This window comes from Mandrillus leucophaeus, unplaced genomic scaffold (genome assembly GCF_000951045.1).
Source record: "Mandrillus leucophaeus isolate KB7577 unplaced genomic scaffold, Mleu.le_1.0 Scaffold420, whole genome shotgun sequence".
In the NCBI taxonomy this organism is placed as follows: domain Eukaryota; kingdom Metazoa; phylum Chordata; class Mammalia; order Primates; family Cercopithecidae; genus Mandrillus; species Mandrillus leucophaeus.
Window position 1 is genome coordinate 442,666 of NW_012104477.1, and position 8,473 is coordinate 451,138.

The window sequence follows — 8,473 nt, forward strand, 5'->3', positions numbered from 1 at the left end:
AACCAATTTCTGAGACTGTTTTTATGAATACAGAGAATCTGTTTCTAAGGATATTATTTTCCCTTATATCTGCGAATTCAATAAAATTTAGAGGCACCAGAGCTTACTTATCCAGAATTGAGCTTCCTACCTGCAGCAATGCCTCCAATTATAGAAGGGAACATAGTCTGAGAGATAAATAAGGAATCTTCCTTTTTGATACTGTCACATAGGAAACAATTAGAAAGCAGAACTTTTCAGTTTTGGACTGGAATTCTTTCCATTTTAATGAAAATTGCAAAAAAAAAGTTTTCAGTAGAAAAAAATTCAATGGAAGAAAATAGGAGAAATTTATTGGTAATATGAAGAGGAATCTAAACATTGTACCTTCAAACTACTGGTTTCTCTGAGTAAAACTAGAAATGTGAGATTAAAAGCTATTTGAAGATACTGGGGAATCATTAGGGCATTTCAGAGGCACAAGGATGAGAAAAACGCTTATAATTGTCAAGGATGTCAGGGCAGTGTTGCTCTCAAGTCCTGTCTGACTGACAGGGCAGAGACTCTTCCTCGTTGCCCCAATCTGCTTCCCGACAGCTCCAGGGTTTCCTCTGGAAGCTGCCCTCCAACTTCATCCACCTCAGGTGTGTCCTGCAGAGCCCTCTGGAGAACCAGCTTTAGGTTCTACTAATTTTGACGCTGCCTAAAGGATCCCACGAAGAAGTAAATGATGGATTGGCACTGCTGTTAAGAGAGGACAGGACATCAGAAACTAGAAGAACAAGACAGGGTAAGTCATGAAAATCCTTCTGGATCCAGTATAATAGGAACCACTGAATGCTAAAGGGCAGGCCGCAGAGGAGGAAGACCAGTACTGTGAACAGGATGGTCATGTACAGCCTGGTCAGCGGCATCTGCCGGGAGCCATAGAGGATCCTGACCAGTAGGGCCAGGCTGGCCCACAGAGAACCACACATAAAAAAATCACCCCTGCAACTGTGATGAAATTTAACATGGGACAACAATGATAGTCATGAAAGCTCATCAGAAAGCTACAGAACATCCCCTTTAATATGTTCAGCATCAGGGACAGGACCCAGAACAGGGCACACATGACAGGTGTCTCGGGCGATGACATGGTACCAGATGGGCCACAGGATAGACAGGCAGCACTCAGTGCTGATTGCTCAGCATGCTCATGCCTGTAACATAGGCAAGTGTGGGCGTAGTGTTGAGGAACATAGGGAAATAGATGAGGATGGGGTGGAAGAAGTTATTGTAGAACTCCATGATTTCTAAAATCTGGAAGAAGAGGAAGTTGGCCGTGGCCAGGTTGTGGATGTAGAGGGAGAAGGTGTTACACTGCATGTGGAAGCCCAGGAGCCAGAGCACAACTGCATTTCTGCCAGCCCGACCAGCTCAACAATGAAGATCAGCACTGAGAGGACCAGGACTTCCAGGCCACAACGTTGAGTATGGGTCTCCTCTGTCTCATGGATTGATGCAAGTTCCATACCCCAGGGTGGGATGGTTGGATCCATGCTCAGAAACCCTCCTCTGGTGCTCCTAGGAACACAAACCAGATGCGATCACCAGCTACATCATCTCTGATTCTCACTACCGCTCTGCTGTGTGTGAATTGCTGTCCCCATTTTACAGAGGAGAGAAACAGAAGCTTGTAGAGAATAAGTCACCTATCAAAAGGTGGGTATTCCACAAATCCAGTTTCAAATCCAATTTTTGCTAACTCTGAAGCCTGGGCTCTTTCTACTGCAACACAAGTTCTCTACTGACATGAGAATAACATTATGATTGAAACACCCCCACTCAACCAGCCAGCATTGTGGACCCAAGCATTACTCTGTCCTGGACCTGAAATTCTGTCTCTGGTGCAGGAATTCAGATACATAGACGAAAAGGTGGTTGTGACACACTCATGACTAAGAGTGGTCATCCATGGATGAAAATGAAGACCATCCCTCATTGATCATAGGAAGATGTGACATCTTGCTAGGGCAAGGTCACACTTGTCCTAGGAAGACAAGGGCTAGAAATTGTCTGGGCCTGTTGGGCTAGAAATGGCTCAGTGTGTCCTTCATGGCACTTTTTAAAGTGAATAAAAGGAGCATTTTTTATATCCCCAGTGCCTAGCTCCATGTGCAACACTCTGCGTTATGCAGAAATATCCATCCAGTGAATGAATGCATGAATGAAGAGCCTCTCATGGTAGTGATAGCTTTGGATTAAATGTAAAATAAAATGAAAACACAATTAAAGGCATTTGAACACACACATATAATGAGATGAAGAAAATTTCATTCATCAGAATTTTATTTGTGGGCAGCTCTGTCTGTGTTAAAAGAAATTACTGGTGTATGCCCAAATACCTGAAGTTGACCACTGATGTACCTTTGAAATAAGGACTCAGTGTGGCTTTGCTGAGCACCTAGAAGCATTTTTGTACACAGTGTTGGAGGTGGGGGGGTGTGTGTGTGAGCTGACTTGCTCAGCAATATGAGAGAGGAGAGAGTAAGTGCGGCTGAGGTCTGAGAGCCACTGAAGGAGGTAATTGAAGTGTGGAAATATCTATGGGGAACTTCTAAGTGTTCTGCTGGTGTACACAATGCAAACCTACTCAATTCTGTCTCCCAGGAGATCTTTGGTAGAGTTTCTTGGTTGATGGAAACATTTGTTTGAGAGGAGTCCATGCAGGGAAATAAGGGGAGTCCAGGGCTTGGAGTGTAAAGAGAGATGTTCATGTAGATTTCAACTGGTGAAAGAGGACTAGCTCATATCTTGGTTAAGAGCAGGAGCTGATTGAGAGTTTATTAGGTATTCTCTCTTTTAATTCTCTCAAGAACCTAGAGGGTAGGAATTAGTATTATTCCCATATTGCACAGCATGGGAGCACGAAAATGGTGAGTATTTTTCTTGGGCATTACACAGTGGTCTACCCTTTTCACCAGCCCTTTGGACCCAGCACCACTGTGAGTCAGTTATACATGATAGAGGAAAAAAGCAGAGGAGTCACTCTCAAATTTAATCCAAGTTGGCAGTCAAAATTGTGGGGTGAGAAAAAAACCCTAACCTAAAAACTTCAGATAGAGAGAGAATGAGAAGCAAATCAAATAGGGAACCAAATAGAGGTGAGTGAAAGTCAATTAGAAAGAAATCAAGGAGCACTTTTCTGCATCACAAAGGCCACCTTTGCTCTGGAATCCCAAGGATGCACAGGGGCAGGAGGCCTGAGAGTGGAAAGAAGACACACCCTCCTATGGGAGCTCAGAGGAGCATCAGAAGTGAGTGCATCCATCATGAGCTCTCTTAAAGAGACAAGCTGCCACAGCCTTTGTTGTCTAGGAAATGGGAGGAAAACCAGAGCCTCTGTTATCCACACTCAGGGTACTTAAAGGTTGCCCATCTATTTTTAGGGTATGATATATTTCTCTTCCTCATGAAACCTGAAGCCCTAAGCACTAAGTCATGCCTGTTCTGGTTCACTGTAGTATCGCCAGCATTTAGCATGTGTTCCTCAAAGACCATCTATTGTAATATCCTCATATAAGATAAGAAGCAGCCGAGGTTTAAAGATCAAAGGATCTTCCTGAGATCACACCATGAGGAACAGACCCAATACAAGCCCGTCGTCCCTGGAGACCTGCATGAGACTTCTCTACTGCTGTTTACCCCATCAGTTATTACTTCTGAGGAGCTCCTGAGAAATCTTGATGTGAGCACAGAATCAGAGACAATCAGGGGCTGAAGAAACTGCTAGATTTCCCCAATCTTCATTTTCCTCCTCAGTCACATAACAATTCTGAGAGTTGAAAATCAGCACAAGGACCCACATCCCAGTTTTCCTGGATGCTGGATGACATCGTATGACCAGGTTCTGGTCAATGGGAAGTGAGCAGATGTGATGTAAGCAAGTCCTAGCTCATGGGATCAATAGAAGGAGCACAGCCTCTCCTTCCCCTCTTCCTTCTCCATCAGGCTGGAATGCTGTGTCTGGGAACCATGTAGGACCACAAGGATGAGCGCACCTCTCTAGACATTGGGCAGCAGAAAGTTTTGAAGTCCCAGTGTCTGATGCCTTGGAGCTTCCAGCTCAGGTCTTAGATACAAGTCATTCCTGGGTATCCACAGAGGATTGGTCATAGAGCTCCTGCATACACTAAAATCTGCCCAAGCTTAACTTCCTCATGTAAAATGGCATAGTATTTGCATAGAACATTCTCCTTTATACTTTAAATCATTTCTAGATTACTTATAATACCTAATGAAATGCAAATTTATGTAAATAGATGATATACTGTATTCTTTAGGAAATAATGACAAAAGAAAAGTTTGAACCTTTTCAGTACCTACGCAACTCCTCTCTCCTTTCTTTTTTTGGAGTATGTTCTGTCTGTGGTTTGTTGAATCTGGATTCAGAACCTACTGACATAGAAGGACAACTGTACTTTCTTATTTAAGATATTTCTACTTTGTGCTCTGTTAGAGTAGCTAAGTTTATATTCTAACAATAAGGAATATGTTTTCTCTTTTTAAAATTACATTGCATTTTCTAGGCATTCTTGGTGAATGCAGATCATTCTTCATAAAATTGACACTAGAGACAGACTGTCCAAACATAAAAAAAAACTCTGATACAGATGAGATGAGACATGATTCAGTGACATTTAAAGAGAAAAAGCCCCAGGAAGTGGGAGGATATATGAAGTTGGGAGGGATAGTCCTATTTGCCATGAGGGTTTGCTTTTCTTCTTCTCTACCCTATTTGACATTCCAAGAGGGTGGCTTCTGCATACCTCATCAGTGGGATCATTTTCCTTTCGGTTTCTGGTTCCACAGAAACAATGAGAGACACCAGGAGGAGACCAGAAGGCAGGAGGGGAGTGATTTGGAATTTTCACATCCTGGCCCTCTGCCTGTGTGGCTGTGTGTTGGTGATGCACAGCTTCACCACCTGCCTGCTCATCCTCTCCTGCCTCTACAGCATAGCTATGGCTGTGATCCTAATGGTAACTGCTACTTCTCTGTCCCTTTAAGCCTAGGAGAGGAAACAGTGTTCCACTATTGCTACTTAGGGTCCTGCCCCATGCATCGTCTCTTTCCCTTAACCCTGTCCATCTTTGTAAATATTCTCCTCGTGAAACACTTCTCAGTTATTTCAGGTGGACCATCTATTTCTTCCTTGGACATTTCCCGATAGGCAAGGAAGAATTACTTTGAAAAGTAAGTAAAAGAATATGCCCCCTTTTACAGAAGTTCAGCTCTGAGAAGTAATGCCAGTATGTCCCCTTGCTCCTTAAATGAATGTAAGAGACAGCATTTTCTCCATGACAGGGAGCTGAATGGTTGCAATAAAGGGGGTGATATGGAGAGATGGATCAGAAGGGAGGAAGGTTTGCCAGACCACATTTGAAACTCACAGAGTTTGGGCTGCCAGCACTCAGTTTATAGAAGGAAGCTTCATGTCTCCTGCCTTTTCCTGAAATAAGCTCATGACCCACTGTATACAGCTTCTCAAGGTGGAAACACAGGGATGTGAACTTATAGCACAAAAGAATAACTGACTATGGAAAGAAGAGAGTTTTGATACATACCCTTATGTTTCCTTCTTCTTCTGTCCAGAGGTGAAGAGCTGCTCCTTGCTAAAGAGGTAGAGCCTTTCTGGGATTCAGGGACTTCAGAGGACACCTCTGTGTTGTGTAATTTAGGAGATGCCTCCAGGAGCTGGAATGGGAGCTAGTGACCAATCCAGACAACTGATGATAACAGGCCACGTTGTAATTTCTTGTGTGAGGACTGTGGGCAAATCAGAGGCCAGAGCTGTTTGAGCCCACTGGCCTCTGTCCCACTTTTAGTACATATCAGTCTCTCCCATCGCATCGCATCTTTTTCAACTCTTTGCAAGTAATTGCTGTTCTGAACATTTAAAAACAATTATGGGTCTAGGTATCAAGATAAAGCAATGTGAGCTTATTTTGTGAGGCTTTAAAAGTAAAAAATAAATTAGATCATAGGCTCATTCAAGGCCTACAATGGCCTGACCACACTTTTTTGGTGTGTTATTACAGTAGTAATACATTCATGTGTATACTTTCTTTCCAAATGAGAGAGAAATGTTTACAAGGTGAAAATCACCTTGATTCTACTGTCCAGAGGCCACCACTTGATACTTTTCACTCTTATTTCTTTAATTATGATCATCTCTGAGTAATAAAGTTATATTTCATTTTAAGTTATCAATATGAACAAGTGAATCAGTTGATTTCCCTTAAAAAATATAGAATGTTCAACATATGTAACATATTCTTCTTTTTTCTTCCACTTCATGACATTTGTTATTTGTTTATTTTTGTTTCAATAGATACTCAAAATTTGATATCTTAACCTATGCTTCTATTCTTATGCCTCATGCTACAGTCAAATTATGCTACTTATCTTTTTCAGAAATGTCATTTAAATTAGATTATATTCCAAAGATGGAGAGAAGTTCTTCAATGCATTCTTCCAGCAAATATTTTTTTCAGCACCCTCAGCAAGCATTTAACAAGGATCTTGCACGGGTTGAATTTTGTCCGCATGATATTCATATTTGATGTCCTAACCCCCAGTAATTCAGAATCCTACTGTACAGTATTTGGACATAAAGACTTTAAAAAGGTTTAAAAGGAAGTGTTAGCCTGGACCTTAATCCAACAGGACTGGTTATAATAGGAGGAGGTTGGGACACAGACACCCGGAAGGAAGACCACGTGAAGACACAGGAGAAAGAAGATACCATCAACCTGGTCCACGCGTGGATCTCAGACTTCTAGCCTGCAAAGTTGTGAGATAATAAAATTGTGTTGGTTAAGCCTCCTGGTCTGTGGTACTTTGTTATGGCAGACTTCATGAATTAATAGAGATATACCATGTACCTGGGTTTATTTCAGGCACTTGAGTTTTAGTGTGAATAAAACTTAGACCATGGTTTCCTGGAGCTTATCCCCAAAGGGCTGAACGAGCACTCTCAGAAAGTAAATAGAGACTGAAAAGAGAAGAGGTCTGAAGGAGACCTGGAGTTAAAGCTCTGGAGGAGAAGTTGGATCCAGCAAACCATCTAAAGAGAAACTGATCAATGGAGCAAAAGCCTAAGAGTTAGATAGAAGTTCATATGGGAATTTAGTATATGATAAAGGTTGCATGTCAAAATTGTGGGCAAAACATGAAAAGGAAAAACTGTGGGAGAAGCAGGAGAGCTAGGAGAATGCTATGCTCCAGAATCCCAAGCCACGGAGTCATTTGTTAGTAGATGGTGTCAGTAGTACTTACATGCTTTTGGTGGTAATGTAAATTAGTTCGACCACTGTGGAAAGCAGTGTTGAGATTAATCAGAGAACTTAAAACAGAACTTCCATTCTACCCAGCAATGCCATTACAAAAGAAAACAAACTGCTCTATCAAAAAGATATCTGCATTTGTATATTCATTGCAGCACTATTCACAAAAGTAAAGACATGGAATCAACCTAGGTGCCCATTAACAGTGAATTGGATAATGACAATGCATTACATATACACCATGGAATAATCGCCATAAAAAAGAACAAAATCATGTTTTATGCAGCAGCATGGGTGCAACTGCAGGTCATCATCCTAAGCAAATTAACTCAAGAACAGAAAACCAAATGCTGCATGTTCTCACGTATAAGTGGAATCTAAACATTGGGTACTCAGGGACATAAAGTTGGTAACAATAGAAACTGGGGTCTACTAGATGGAACGGGGCAAAGGTTGAAAAACTAACTCTTGGGTACGATGCTCAGTACCTGGGTGATGGGATCATTCATAAACCAAATCTCAGCATCTTGCAGTACACACAGGTAATCAACCTGCACATGTACCCTTGAATCTAAAATAAAAGTTTAAAATAAGAACAACAAAAAAGGAACCTTAATGCCCTTCCTGAATCCCTGCACAGAAGGTAAGTTGAAATAGACTAAGGTAAGTTGAAATAGACTACACATCTAAATGTAAAAGCAAGAATTAAAATCCTGTTGGAAGAAAACATTGAATATCTTTTCTTTCTTGGGAGCAAGAAAGATTTCTTAGGACATATAAAGTTCTTAAACATAAAACAATTGATGCTAGATTTCATAAAATAAAAGTTTGTGCTAATCAAAAAGTACATTAAAAATGAATAGTGAAGTCCCAAATTGGGAAAAAATATTTTAAATGCACAAATATGAGAAGGATTTTTATTTAGTATATAAAGAAGTCCAACAAATCAATGTCAGGGACTACTCAATCAATACGGACAGCAGTATTGAACAGACAAGTTGAAAAAGATACATAAATGGCGAATAAGCATATGAAAAGATGTGTACTGTGTTGGGTGAAAGTTTGGCATGTTTTGAGGTATGTGTCAGATAATTATGTTAGGGAGAGGTTTGACTCTGCTCTTGTCTTTATTTGGAATTAACTGTGGTTTAAAGAGGCGTGAA

General features: G+C 41.1%; 1 pseudogene; it reads right to left on the minus strand.

The window, feature by feature from the left end:
• Positions 1–495: 495 nt before the first annotated feature.
• On the minus strand, positions 496–1,347 carry LOC105548776 (annotated as a pseudogene).
• Positions 1,348–8,473: the final 7,126 nt, after the last annotated feature.